This window comes from Austrofundulus limnaeus, unplaced genomic scaffold (genome assembly GCF_001266775.1).
Source record: "Austrofundulus limnaeus strain Quisiro unplaced genomic scaffold, Austrofundulus_limnaeus-1.0 Scaffold1123, whole genome shotgun sequence".
Classification (NCBI taxonomy): domain Eukaryota; kingdom Metazoa; phylum Chordata; class Actinopteri; order Cyprinodontiformes; family Rivulidae; genus Austrofundulus; species Austrofundulus limnaeus.
Window position 1 is genome coordinate 56,926 of NW_013953525.1, and position 15,742 is coordinate 72,667.

At 39.5% G+C, this 15,742-nt stretch overlaps 1 long non-coding RNA gene across 1 annotated transcript in view; it reads right to left on the bottom strand.

The window, feature by feature from the left end:
• The window catches only part of LOC106534250 (uncharacterized), a 31,786-nt gene extending 16,588 nt beyond the window's left edge, over positions 1-15,198 (bottom strand). Inside the window, exon 1 of the long non-coding RNA XR_001312334.1 lies at positions 14,553-15,198. This is a non-coding gene — a long non-coding RNA (uncharacterized LOC106534250). The remainder of the gene's footprint in view (positions 1-14,552) is intronic.
• Positions 15,199-15,742: the final 544 nt, after the last annotated feature.

A 15,742-nucleotide genomic window follows, 5' to 3' on the forward strand; every position in this document is an offset into this window, starting at 1 on the left:
ATTTCTTTCTGTTTGAGAAGAGAGACTCCCTGTGCAAGCCAGGCTACACTGTACATTACACACTCAATGATCGATTCTAAATCTTAATTAGGGAAACGACAAACAAGCAAGGGGACTTAATGGACTGTGTACCTTGTCAAACAGCTGGCTGATTATATTTATTGAGATATATGTTAAATTTAATGATTTGGGCAATTAACTGTAGACCCCTTCTGTGATCTCTGAGGGACATGAAGGGGCCAGAGAGGCAAGAATCGAGGCCACAGACCTAATGGAAAGCAGCTGACAAATATTTGTCAACCCCAGAGAGCTGCGACAGACATCAGCATCTCAGAAGACCTTGCACTCAGAAATAAAGATGTCACCCCAACACCAATCCTTTATGGGCTCTTGTGCTTACTGCAACTCTGATGGTGTGATGAAATAAGTTCTGGGCTTTCTCTGCTTTGCCGGGACCTCATTTCATTTAATGGCCTAAAATGTTCAGCAAAAACAATACAAAAACATAACAAAAGATTCCTAAAAGTGGGTTTAGTCCTAATTATCAGCATAGGTTTTTTCATGGCCATTCATTTCTAACTTTTTTTTTCTAAATTGGTCAAATGGAAAGCGAGGGGGGGRAAAAAATTAAGCTGAGCCGAAAAGTGCGACTTGGATTTAATATTTTATAATTGCCAAGGGACATTCTAAGATCAATGAATTTTTGCCTAGGACGCACATCAGAAAGAGATGTACTTCAGTCTTTTTAGGGAACATTGGTCTATTTAATTCCAGTGTCTGATGCATGAGAAATATGCCTTCCATGGCCTCCTTCTTCTTCCCCCGGCAGTGCTGCAGGCAGACATTACCACTTTTAATGGGCCGCCATGAGAAGAGGCAAGTCAGCCAATAACCCATCCTCACTAATGGATCGCCTTGTTTGTTCTCTTTCACCAGTTTTTCTGAAGCTAATTTTAGATGTTCTGTTTTCCTGTTTAAGACAAAACAGAGGACATTGCATCGCAACGATATTTGAACAAAAATAAACAAAAATGTTTTATTTTAAGGGAAAGAAATGCAGCTGTAATGAATGCAAAATCTCTTTACATGGGTCATCTTTGTCATGTTTATTTGATGGTCGGCCTTTGGTATGGTAGGAAACAAAAACAGTCTTAACTAGTGGGGATTTGTGAGAAGAAGGTGCTTTAGAGGATTTTACTGAAAAGCTGAATAAGTTAACAGTATTAACAGTAGTAGCTTTTACAGATGGCAAATATTGTCACTTACACTTGTTTGAAAGTAGTAATTGATACATTCAGCGCAATTAGTCTATTTATACTCCAGTCAGCAAAAATGTCCAAGAGTACAAGAAAAAAAATTATTCATTCACACAATTAATGAACTGAGCACTCCATAATAAAGCTGCATTTGCAGCATTATCGCATGGTATAAAACTGAAGAATTACCATAAAAGTGAAAACTTCAAAGACCACACCTGCTACAGCTTAACTAGTGAGTCAGCCCCTAAACTGCTTTGTTTGTTGTATGACTCCCTGGGAAGTTGAATGCACATCAATTCACTACGCAGCTAGGCTGATCAGAGAGAGCGGGCCAACAAAGCTGGTCTAAATATCCATCAAAGATCTGTGGTGAAGCTGAGGAGGGAAAAAAGCTGAGTTGATGTACATTTCACAAAGCCACTCACCTTCAATAAGACAGCTTCTGTTGCATGGTGGTGGCAAAATTCTCAGACTTGAGTAAGAGCACGCTGGCAAACCAACAAAATTGCTTTGTATTTAAACTTAACGGAAACGGCACTCATATGAGATCAGTTTTAATGTAGTAAATGTAAAGATTGTGCTGAATTATTTAGTTTCAGGGCTCAAACCAGATCCATGAGATACATTCATACAGTGAGAGGTCTTTAATCAGATTCTGAGAAACTCAAACTACCTTCTATGTTGGCATTTCTGCCATCTGCTGTAGCTTTTTGCCTATTCCATGCCTATTACCAGTGCTTCCCAACCCTCATTGGCAATCCCCCCTGCCAGCATCTAATGAAAGATCTGTTCATGTTTTTTTTTCCTCTTTCTTTCCCCAGGATCAAACCTTGACAGCTGACATACAGCTTAAACCCAAAGGAAAACAAACTTAAAACACATATCAACAATAAAATGCTTCCTTGTACTGTCAGTTCTGTGCTTCACAAGGCAATCGAGGTTAAATCTGAAAGAGTTGCAGGAGGTCCTATAAATAACGACAGTCTCACTAAGGCACAGGCGTTTCTTAAGTGAGACGTAATAGAAAGAACTCTCTGGTCTCTTCAGGGCTCCACCATGTGAGTTTCAGAGGATCTGTGTTGACAACTTCATTAGGAGCGCTTGCATCCCAAAATTCTCAAGTCGTTTGAGAATATTATCACAAGTTAAGAATCAGAAACTGAGGGGGAGAGTTTCCAATCCTCCCAGATGGAGGAAATTCAAGCATAGGACGACAAGGCAGCAACTAAGGCATTTTCTTTGACTATCCCTATGAGAAAGTGAAAGCGTGGGATGAGGAGAGTTGGTTTACATGGTGCGGTGTGGTGCAGCGAGGGGCCCAAGATGTTAGGCTGTCCCCACGTCTCTGGCCAGCAGGCTAGCTAGAGAGCCAGCCAGTTTTGGTACGCCTCCACAAAAAGGAAGGCAGAGGGGGAAAACTTCCAGCAAATTTCATTCTTTATTAATTTAATTATATCAAGATTAACAAGGGAGGTAATTAATTTCTTTAAGATGAGTATCTATTAAATGCCTGGGGCTGAACTTTGTTGTCAAAATTGTACATTGAACCATTATTTCAGGGAAAAGTTTTACAGGCAGAAAATAAGGAAATTACAACTTTGCCATAAATATATGTAGATATACAAGAGCTCCAAATCTAAGCTAAGAGAGTTAAAACTTTCCTTTATATTTATGATAGGGCAGGGTTGCCATTAAAAATATTATTAGAGTTAAACACAGGCCTTGTAATTAATTAATCATGAATATTCGCATGTTTATCAAATCACAACACTTGACACATTTAGCAACAATTCTAAAATATTATGGTTTAAATAATAAAATGTTTATTTTTCATTTTAATACATTCAGAAATGCAAAATGCAAACTCAAGGTGGAAATTAAATTATATTTATAATGATGATTATGACATTTATGATCGTGCTATTGATAAATAATAACTAACTTATAAATAAAATTATTTTAAAGCTACAGTCCACTGCAATTCACTTCATGAAAGAGTTTATTAATTTCTCAGATATAGCCTTACTTATTTTGGCTCGGAACCCCATAATTTAATCTCTTGCTGTCTGGGTAAACCATCTACCTATAAATGGCAGAGACTCATCTCCCTACCGTCAGGATGGCTGTAGCATTAGCTTCAATATTAGCACCAGCGAAGATGTGTTTTGCATTTAAATGATACTTTGAGCTTGACTTGCTGCAGCAAGATCATTACTTGAGGCATAATTTACACACAATTATGTTCTTCTTCATGCAACCATATTAAATGTTCCAAACAACAAAAAAAGCAGAGCATTCTTCTCATCCTGCCATGAACTTTTAAAGCCCAGAGAAGCTGGAAGACAAATTTTAGGTGCATTTTTGCCACCCACAGGAATGAACTGTGTGAAATAGTGTTCAGGTGTGCCAGAAAGTGGAGAGCAAAGTGTGATTAACTGAGTTTATTTCTCAGTTCGCCTTTTTTTTTTTTCAATAATTAAACAATAATAATGAACATCTACAAGTGATTAACTTTGGGGTCACTCCCATTCCCCAATGCCAAATATGATTATGACTCACCCAATAATAAATATATGAATTCAAATTTGTGTGGTTGTAGCTGAGACTTGTTCCTAACATTTTCTCCAAGAGCCAATYGATCAAGCAAGATCTGTTTTGTATTGGGGTTGTTTTTTTGGTCACTAACTATAAGAATCAACTCTATTAGTCAAACATCTCATGAACCACTGGATGGATTTTAATGATAAAATGGTATATCTCTACAAGTGATTCAACTTTTTTTTTTGTTCCGCTCTCGGAGGAGTAAGACGCTTTTCCCTTCTCTCCTGCCCTTCCTTATCTTCCCTGCTTTGCTACTCGGAGCCTTCTCTATGTTTTCATCCAAAACCAGAAATTATGGCTATTTTTATTTTTATGGATTTGGTTAGCTGGTCTCTTAATAAATTTTTTGGAACAAAGTTTTTTCTTCCATGGGGGGACATGTCAAAGGTGGGACCCCTGCTCTTGTCTGTTCTGGATATATACGTATCTGGRTTCCGATCACTGGATTCTACAGATTGGCTTGGTGGTCTCCTGGTGTTCTACAAAACAGCGTCGGTGGCTGTTCATTTCCTGGCTGACTGACCAATTTGATGGATTGCCGTACTATCAGGACTCAGACATTTGCCTWGAGCGAGCTGGACTCGGTCTGCAAGCGGTTCTATTGAGGGTCGCGGGCCGGCTGTGGACCCTGGACTTTGCTGGCCAGATGGAATTGATCTGGGAGAAGCTGATAGTACGGYTCGGTGGAATTGTCCACACTATTTGTCTGATTGGATTCGCCACCTTGAGATGTACCAGCAGACATTGAAGCAAATGGAAAATTGTTATCGTTTCTGTTCCCAAAACAACTGATTACAGAATCTGGCTCTCCTCTACATGGCCTTGAGCTGTTGACTAAATTCTTCCTGGTTGGATTACGTCGACAAGGCTCTACCCCCCCTCCCCCCTCCTCTTACACCCCTCTGTGATCTGGTTCCTGGAGCAAGCTGAGGGCCGCACAGAATGAACAGTTATCCATATTTTGGACTATGGCTGTGCTGGTTTTGGGGACTGGATTCTTCGGGCTCATTCTTCAGATATTCACACAAGCATACAACACTCATGGCTTCAGATACAYGCCCCACTAAACTAACTTACTCCTTTGGCTAATAAATGTGCTCTATGCAGAGTTTTTTTTATAAACACCATAGTGTGTCACATTGTTKACATAATATGATGTTTTGTTTTGTTTTTTTCATTATCTTCCCTTGTGTGGTTTTTAGTTTTTCTGTTAAGGGTAGCGCCTCCTCATGATGTCTTCATGAAGATGATCCTTGCTCTGTGCTGGGGTCTGTGGTTGCATGACCCAGGGCACCTGTTCTCCCATGTTTGGTCTTCTGAATGGGTGTTCTGAACTGTAATTTCATTGTGCTCTCTGCACGATGACAATAAAGGTCTCTCTAATCTCTAATCTCTAATCTAATCTAATCTAATCTAATCTAATCTAATCTAATCTAATCTAATCTAATCTAATCTAATCTAACTCTGGAGTCAACCCAATTCAATATGAAAGACAGCTGAACTTTTGAAACACAAAAACAACTATAATTCAGAAAACTTTACAAATATTCTGATAAAACTWGGTGTGGTAGTACCTGAAGGTAATAATATCATTTGAAAATTTGAGTGCTACGTGTTTCACCAGATCTTTGCTGAAAAACTGGCATCAATACTTTTTGTTTATTAGCAAAATATCTCATGAGCCCCTGGACTGACTCTAATAAAACTGTCAGAAAGTAATYACTGGATATACAACTGATTGACATTTGAAATGAACAAAATCCAAGATGGCCGCCACAGCTAATCTACACATACCTACACAAGAATGACAACAACTTCCTCAAAATTATCAATAAAGGTAAAGTTTATGTATGTTTATGTATGAAGTGGCCGCACTTCATACATAAACATGAAGAGTTAATCAAATTATTTTATTAGTAGCACCTGGCAACAGCAGCACAYAGAAACAGCAAGGGTGATTTTTAGACTTTTTTTTTTCATTTAGACTGAATTTTTGTTTAATAAAAAAAATACATGGAATCTGTTTTGTTTTTGTTTACTTAAGGTTAAATTTTAAGAATTTTAGAGTCTAATAAAGGAATCATTTTCTAATCCACCTTGTTGTAAAACCTTAGGTCTTAATGAGGGTTTACTTTATTTTTCCTGTTTAACTGTAACTTACAAATTTTACACAAAACATACGTAAACTGTGCCATTCTTTAAGTAAATTACTGGCATGTTATAATCAGCAGTTAATGGTTTTTAGGGATCCTATTTGTAAATGTAATCTAACTGTAAATGTGTTATTTTCAGGATTATCAGGATGTGCTTCTATCAATGACCTATTAAATATTTGGCAAAAGACGTTCTACTAGCAGTGAAAAAAACATTCTATACACAACTGATAAATAAACAAATATATTTATCATTTCATGCTAATTATATAGTTGCATTTCAAATACTTTAACCTGTAGTGCAAAGAGTATAAACCACTAGTGAGCAGTGTAGTGCTTTGCATTGTATTGGGGAAGTAAAAGCTGGCAAAGTGCACTGTGTTAAAGCTCTAAGAAGACATGGCATCTGGCCAAGGAACCCCTGTAACCGTTCTGAAGCTTCAACTCTGTCTCCTTTGTGTCCTCAGTGGAAAAGCGGAATTGCCTTGAGACGTGAAGTCAAACTAACATTACAATCTTCTTGACATTATGAAACCAATAGCAGCCTCTCTGTGCCCTCTTTAATCATATTTATGCAGCATGAACTGAAGAGGAACCCACTGAGGAATTCTTCCGCTTCATTACATCCTGATGCAAGTCATACTAAAGTCATACTTCAGATCCTATCCTGAATTACTTAAAATAAATACATTTATGCTACAGCTAATAAGCGGTTAATGTCAATGCACCCTGTAGATTTAGCTGAAGCCTCCTGAAAAGCAAAAGGGGAGCTCCACATATATGGGAAAAAGGTTAAGTTAGCTGTCGTTTTCATCAAAAATGTTTAGTGTATGTGTGGTTTGGGAACAGACAGGAACAGGAAGCAGGGATTTCAGTACAAAACAGTAGAAAGTAAAGAGTGAGAACAGTATTTTAGCTCAGTACCACTGCTCCTTCTAAACTATTGAGCAGGCATCACTTTACAGCTAAATTCTAAACTGAGCAAACCTTGGGCAGAGAGGAGGACAAAAATGGAATGGAAAAAAGTTGAAGAGGAGGAGTCAGAGTTTTCCCTCATGCTGTTCGTTCTGCCACCACTCCGTTGGCCCGTTTCCTCCTTAACCAAACAGCCTGGTTGGCCCTGGTCCTCTGAGTCCTTCGCCCCCCGCCCCACCTTCCCTCCAGCTCCGGAACCCTCGTACTCTCAGAGTTTCCTGTTTGTCTGGTTGAAGACCTGGCCATTTTTCTCCCAAGCGGCACATCGAGAGGGAAGGAGAAAAACACAAGACCGAAGGACAGAGGGGAGGTTGGCGGGTTGAAGGCAAAGAGGAGAGACACTGAACACTCCCGAGTTGGGATTGATTTACTTCATTAACCGAGATTACAAGTTTAACTTACAAACCAGAGGTCAAAATTTCTCATTAACAAGGGGACCGTGGAGAACCTCGGGGCTTGGAGACCACTCTTATTACTGACTACACATTTCAATCTGTCTTTGATGTTCCATGTCTGCCTTTCTACCCCCTCTTTCCCCCTCCTATTTTTTGGCAGCGAGGTTGATTTTAATTGTAGCTATAGAACAGAGCATAGTTTGCCTGTAAGCCAGCCTCCACATCTGTAGTGAGTGCAGCTTTAGTGATATTGGGTGCAGTCCATAGCTTGGGGCTAATTTTAATGGTCCCCCCCCMTCCACCTCCTCCTCCTTCCTCCTTCATTGGAGACTCAGATTGTTTTCCACGTGATTCCTGTTAATTTAGCTGGAGGAAAGGGCATCAGTTTTCCTTGTGCTCGCCCCCCCCCTTCCCATGCCTCTCACTCTATTGCCTCACTCCTTCTTTCTGATCTACAGCCTCAAAGAATAAAGGTGAAATGAATTCAAATGGAAAAAATAGACTGTGCTCACTATTAAATCGTTCGCCTACCTTTGTCCTTAGCGTTGCGACTGGTCGAGACAGATAGGAGAAAGCCAGTGTGGCTGTACAAACTGGGGCAATTTAGCTGCTATTGTTGCTCTTACGTCAACAAACAAAGCTCTTCCTTTGATGTGATAAATGGCCTAAGTGCCTGGATGATAACTCAAAGCTCATAAATGTGTCAAGGATGTTTGAAAGCGTTGAGCATGTTAAACACTCCAGGACATTGTGCATCGAGGCAAATTTTACATCTCAGAACCTTTATACTAACCTCAGATGTGGAGAGGAGTCTCAGAGTCTCATATGCCAGCAAAACACAAGCCAGGCAACTCAGACAAGAAATACCAGTTGGGAGAAGAGATCACAGCATCCCCAAAAAAATCAATGGGAGGAAATGAAACAGTGAGGTGTTCAAATAATCTTAAATGTGTTAAAGGATGGAATATAAGGGGTGTGACGGAGTAATGATTATGAATAAGAATATTCCTCATATCGCAAATCCCAAATTAAAAAAAAATTCTAGATTTAACTTGATGAGAGGAGCTTCTAACCAAATATGGCCCATAGTTTACCCAATGTCAAATATGTTAACACTTGATGTACCTGTAAGGTGCTGCAGAAATTAAATACTACTTCCTGAGCTTGATACTACATAAAAGTAGTGACAATGATTTGCAAAGTGTTGAGGTCAAAGTGGAATTTCTGATCAAGGAGCAGATTATTACTCGGTAGATTTGCAGCATAGTTGTTCAGAATTTGCTTTCAGAACACTGAGAAACAAAATRTGGTRGTATTCTTAAAGGAATACTCAGCTGATATGCGATCAAGTGGTTGTTTGACATTCGTTTGCACACACACTTTCCCTAAGACACACTGCACTGAGATCCTGGGAAACCCCTCCTACTGCAGTATATGCCACTGCACTAGGTTTCCACCTAATGGAGTCTACAGTCTGCAAAAATAAATAAATAAAATAACTCAGATACATATGGAGCTCGGGGTCAGTGGTGAAAAAAATAAAACAGCCGCCGGAAATCTGTGCGCACGAATTACTAAACCGAGTGCRCAGTTTAGTAATCTGTGCGCACAGATTGCAGAAACTGAGAGCATGGTTTAGTAATCTGTGCGCACGGATTWCTAAATCGTGTGCTCAGTTTCTGCAATCCGTGCGCGCAGATTGCTTAGATCTGTTGACAGGTTGGACGCATGGTACGAAGCCGCATCCGCAAGGTAAATTCAGTGGATCTGTTATCATATATAAACTTAAGGCACTGCCGTGTTTTCATCAGCACACTTTTTAGCCACAGAATTTCCCTGAAAGTTTCATCAAAATCCGAGGAGCTTATTATTTATTTATTTCATATTTTCCAGGCAAATGATTCCTGAAATGGAGGTTAGCCTCCTCCRCCTTCCCGTCGCCCCTTTTGTTGTCTAGGAAAGAGAATAAACATCCAAGAACCGCTGGAGAAGACCTCCGAGCTGCTTCCTGAATGTCACCATGTGGCGAGCGTCATCTGAGGAATGATGACCCGATGGGAGCCGCGGCCCTGCTCGTACTCTGAAATGTTTCAAACGTTGTTCAACTGTTCTCTGTGGTGTAATAAACATTTTTTTGAAAGAGTAATAAGCATTTCCTAAAAGTTCAACATAAATCTACTCAGTACTTTTGTGATATAACCCTGAGAAGGCAGCTGGCTAACTTTAGAGACCCAGTACCAAAACTGCCTGATAGCGTGGCAAAAACTGTACAACATACCGTGTTGTACAACATTTTCTGTGCAGTACTTTAACTTTAGTGAACAAAAAAACGCTCCTTAAGAACTTTCTGAGCAGACGAACAACTTCAGCTCCCACAACCACCCATGCGTGGTTACCGTCTAACCTCTCCAGATGTCAGTAATCTGTGCACACGGATTGCAGAAACTGAGAGCATGGTTTAGTAATCCGTGCGCACAGTTTAATAATCCATGCACACGGATTTCCAGTGGCTGTTTTTGTTTTTCTCCCACTGACCCCTGGCAGGCTCCGTAGATACACAACATTATTTGTCCACAAATTGGTCCTGGTTAAGGCTCAACAGTTTTTGTCAGACACACTCCTGTTTCAAACATCTCTCACATCTCCATCCATGAGTTTTTGGCCATTCGACTCCAGATTCTAGAAGCAAGTAGGTTTTTTTTTTTTTTGGAAGCGAGTAGTTAAGGCAAAATGCAGCATCTGATCGCTTTTGGCATAAACAAACACGCTCACAAACTTCTGACCAATCTCACAGTAAGTTCTCATGCACAGGGGAGTCAAAGTGTGTCAAAAAGGGGTGGAGGACTCGAAGCTGCAAACTGAATGACGTAATTTTCGTCATGAAACTGAGACAATGAGAGAAGATTTCGTCAGTTCAGAGGGAGTATGTCGAGGCCTTGCAACGCTGTGTTGTGTCTTTGTTGAAGTTTACCAATCATAAAACAGWGGAGGGTTTTAAAGACCCCAGAGCTCGTCGTTTTATTGCCTATTTCCTGTTTCTGATTGAAACTAATTATAAAGTAAACAAAGATTTTATTCTTAGTGGTACAAAAAGCTTCTAGATGATTGTTGTAAGATCAGGACTGACGAGCTTTGCTGTGTTGGTTCATGTGCAACCCCGGACTGTGCAGTGGTCCACCACTGGGGCCACAGCAAGTCCCCTACAAGCTCCAGCCAATGGCTCTTTGAAATTAATCTGCCCTGCGGAGCCCTGTAAGACCCCCTTTGTTGCCTCCTGCAGACTGGATCAGGTCGGAGACGTACTCTCCAGGCTTGACTGGCTATCACTTTCACAGCCCACAGCAATCCACATCCAGGCAGAGGCCCAAGACCTGCAGAGCAACCATCAAATTAAAGGAGGGGGAACAGAGGGGGTTTGAGGGAGTAAATCAGGTGGTGGTGGACCAAAACCTTGTCACCTGAATTCCTTAACAATCTAAAGAAATGTGGTTTCATGTGGTTTTATTAATAAAAAAAAAAAGTAAAAAGCAAAGAATACTGAGGAGGAGGATTTCAACAGGAGCTCTGCCTCTTCATGAACAAAACAGGATCTCAACAAGGCCATTATCTAACTCCTAATTTGAGCTCTGGCACAGCACTGAAGGGCTGCCTTTGTTTGGGATTAATGCGGAAAGCTAAGGATGCGATGTCAGAGGGAAATAATCAGCGTGGGCCCTTCACAACGTTGGCTGCTTGTGCTCCTGGCCAGGACCCCCGGGCTCATTTCTGTGGAGATGAAATCTATGACAAGCCCCTCAGTAAAGCTGAGAGCAGGCAACAGTCCAGTAACACCCACAGGCCTGCAGGCATCCTGTGACCCCCTTAGAAAAGTCACATTCACTTTGCTCTGGAGAAGGGAAAGAGAACGCCGCGGGGGCTTCCAGCCCATGTGAAATGAAGAAATGTGAGGAGGTGAAAACGAAGTGAAAATAAGTTAAGATTCCTCCTCCGCTCCCTCTGCAATAACTCCAGAGGAGGGTCACTCTATGACTTCACTTCATTATGCCTTCTAATTAAACGTATACAGGACATTAAAGAAGGGAAAAAATAGACAACTCCACAATGTATATTCATGTTTATGTTGTGTAACGGCATTTAGGAAAGCCGTTTGGTAAAGCCTTTTTTTTTCTTTCTTTAAATGCAGCAGAAGGTCGCCGACTAATACCCATCAGGGTAAAACATTCTGAAAGAGGTTGGCACTGTACTCAAGGACCAGAAGTAATGTTTTTATTTTGTTAGTTATGCCTTTTTTACCGAGTGCATTACTATGCTCCTCAGCAGCACGTTGCTGTTAAGCGAAGGATGTGAAGATGCAACTGGATAAGCAGGTTATTAAAATGACCAATTGACATTCAAAAATCAGACTTATTTTAGATTCATCATATTTAAAGGAGAATATGTAGATTTTCAATGTTTCTCCTGTCGCCTAAAGACAAATATGACTGCGTACAGCAACTGTGCATAACTTCATGTATACCCATTTGTTGGGAAAATATGATCCTTCAGTCACTGCTCATGGAATCAAGGACAAAAGTCATTTATTGTACCAGCTCAAATAAAAAACAGACCCATCAAGTCACATGAAAGCATGTTATTGTGCTGCTTGTAAAATATATTTCCTGTTAGCTCTTTTTACACAGATTGTGGAAAGTTAGCTTTTAGATTAAGTCTAAACTCAACTAATGCTCAACAGCTTAAAGAGCTTTGTGCTGAAAACACAACCGTTTTCAAAACTAAAGCCAAGTGTTAAACAAAGAGTAACAAAGAGCCTTGTTCACAAGGTATTTCTGTCTCTGGCACCTCCAGAACAATATTATAACATCACACTAATCTGTCACTGCACATAATGCACCTCCATCCATCTATRCAGAAGTACAGTAAGTCAGAGCACCACACAGTCAGGAGTGTAAAAACAAATGGCTGTGACGTAACAAAATCTCAACCTAGATTTAGGTCWGGCCAACTCCAGAAAAGTTATAGATTTTATTCAAAGTCTATTTTCTGGTGCTTCATGCTCTTATTTTGTTGACCCAGCCTAAGATTTTAGGCATTCTGGCAAAAGCTTTAAGTGAGGATCCTTTATATGTTTGTGAAACTATCATTTCATTATCCTGGTTTGTCTTTAAGTTCTTTTAGAATAAAAACTGAAGTATGGAACCACAATGCTGCCATCACTACAAATGATTTAAAAAAATCATCAGAGTTATGAGTCTTGGCTACCTTAACGATTTGATTTCAATTCATCAGTTAACTGGATAAAGATTGATCTAATAGGCCCATTTAAGTAATAAATACAGTATTTCAATATTTATGAGAGACGTTTGTCTCTCACATTTGACTTTCTGTTGAAGTGAATGCAACACCTCAGTTGTTTACAGACATGTAATAATTACTCAAAATAAAATGATGTATAGCAGGGAATACTCAGCTACACAGAGTATTTCAAATTATTTTAGCAATTACTGAGTATACAACTAAATCTACTTTTTTGATGGGTATGAAATTCTAAAATGAGTTCCAAAACAATTTCAAGTGATCCTGCTCCAATGAGCTCTGTTACTGCTGAATATACAGCTGAATATATATGTGACACTGGAGAAATAATACATTTTGAGTCAAACAGATACAGCAGAGCACTCATATTTATCACTGTTTATTACACAAACTGTATTTCATTTGCGGGGAGGATAGGCTGTTAAAAATTACAGACTAAAACTTAAAACCACACACAAGTTTTAGTTCTGCTTATTGAAMAGTTGTAAATTTGTAATATTATTGTTCTAACACAATAAACAGATAATAAAGCTGTGATATGCGCAGTTTTGGTTTTTACATCCATCAACATTTTTTATATATTGTTTTTGTTCTAAATGATATCTTAAACCGAGCTATTTCTGATCCAAGATGCTCTTTGCTGTTAAATCTGAGAGTGGAATCAAAGTGTTTTGGTGTTAAATCATCAAGGCTGGCTGCACCGACATACAGCAGAAGCCCGCTTCAAATCAAAGATAATGGTGTAACAAGATGTGTCGGTGAACACTAATATACTGTGTCAGAATTTATGACATTAGCTTTTAGTCATGCATTAAAACTGGCAGAAAATAAGAGAAAGGACACAAGTGCTGCAAATATGTTGAATTATTATCTAACAGTAGGAAAACTGTGCTTCCAGCATGACTAATCTAGAACTATAATACCACAGCCTATCATCCCAGGAGCATCATGATATAAAACATTATACTGTGTACTACTAATGCAACACATTCAGTTTATTACTATCACAAATGTTCATTATTTTACACCTTTGTGTGAATTGTGAAATCTCCACAACAGAATTGGAATCAATAGAATAGAATAGAATAGAATAGAATAGAATAGAATAGAATAGAATAGAATAGAATAGAATAGAATAGAATAGAATAGAATAGAATAGAATAGAATAGAATAGAATAGAAACAGCCAGGGGAAATTCAGGCAGCAGCATATTTATAGGTCCACACAAAAAGTTGTAAAGTGTTAAAAACAATATACAAGAAATAAGAGTAACAATAGCAGTGGTAATAATAAGATAAATATAATACATTACTTTACAAGGCAATAACAACAAATATTGTGCAGTATTGTGACTCAGGAGAAAATTCTGCAAAATCAGCACTGCTCAGAGAATTTCACCTAAAGTTCTGATCAACTGCTGGTAATCAGAAATGTAATGTTTTACTTAAGTTTTATTTTCCAACCATTTCACTTTGAAATGTATTACAGTCAGAAATTACACATCTGTAAGAAACTRTCACCAAAAAAATGTCCAAATGCAGACTTAAAAAGAACACTGTTACTGTGGAGTATAAAACTTTTCACAAAGCAGATTTTCATGATTCCATTGACAGAATTATAAATATGCAGGAAAGAGTTATGGAGTCAAAGTCAGACCGAGTTGTGTTGTGATACCAAAATGTTATTAGCCCTGATTTGTCTGACCTCTAAATTATAAGATGAGAAAAGCTAGGCTCGTTGTTTTTTCTTGAAAGATTTGAGCCAAAGTTGTTGCTGAAGCAGATGCTGTTAAGGGAGTCTAACAAGCCATGTGATAATGAAAAACAGAGAAAAGAAAGTCATTGTCTGATTCTTACCTCAGTCCCCGATGGTGTAGTCCCTGGTGAGTCCAATTTACGTTTTTTTCTGGGTCCAATGAAGGCTAGTGCTGTGAGATTGGCATCCCGTTGTCTCATCTGTGCCTCTTCTTGTTGTTGCATCTCATAGACAGAAGACAAAAAGGAGAAAACTTATCCTTCACTTTAAATGTCATTTTGGTCTGCCACAGTACAAGTTTAGACATATGTGCACATTTTAAATATGCACCAATCAAGCCTAAGCTATTTATACAATTTAAAAAAATATAATACAATTCTACAGTCATTTCCCCTAAATAATGATGCCTGCAGGATTGTTGACAACCTTAATGTTTTAGTYGTCGATTAATCGATTAATCGTTGCARCCCTAGGTGGGGGAAACCGGAGTACACAAGCAAACTCTGCACAGAAAGACCCCAGGTCCGAAACAGGGATCGAACCCAGGACCTTCTTGCTGTGAGGCATCGGTGCTAGCCTGCTGACGGAAAAAGAAGCAGCAGTAGAATCAAATATTTTTAATTAAATTACGGAACTATAATTCCTTTTTCTCCCCAGCCTTGCCCTTTGTAAGCAGAAAACATGTTTTATTATGGAAGTTGTCAGCCATTTAAAAAGCCCCACCTAGTGATTGTGTGTGTGTGTGCACTCCCAGGCTCTTGTTTTGATTTTTTTCAGTTTGTGATGTATAAATTGGTCATTTGTGAAGGGGGTGTACACTGCCCAAGGTAATGTCATGTTTTGCTTTAGGGCTGAGGGTGAACTCAGTGTCGCTGGGAGCTGCCCTTTCTATTGGGCGGAGGTGTGAGAGCCTGGGGCCTGAGCATGTAGGGTGCCAGTCCTCCCAACATGCGAACACAATGCCCACACACGCACACACATACACACTCACAGAGACACGCATACACATGTCTATCAATCCTGGCCACAGAACAGGGAATGCCTGCCCACCAGCTTGCCTGCGTGCCTGCCTGCTGGGGGAGAGAGGCCTGGGTTTGTTGGAGAAAACAGGGACAATCAATGTGCGCCTTGATGTCTTTCATGTTCTTTTATGTTATCTCTCAGCATGTGTTCGCTGGGCTCTGGTGTTTGCGTGGGGCACGTACGTTGTCTGATCGGGGGAAAATTTCATGTTGCTTTCAGATGGCGCTCTGTAAAAGGTTGCTTTGGTGTACAAAGTCGGATCTAAAAT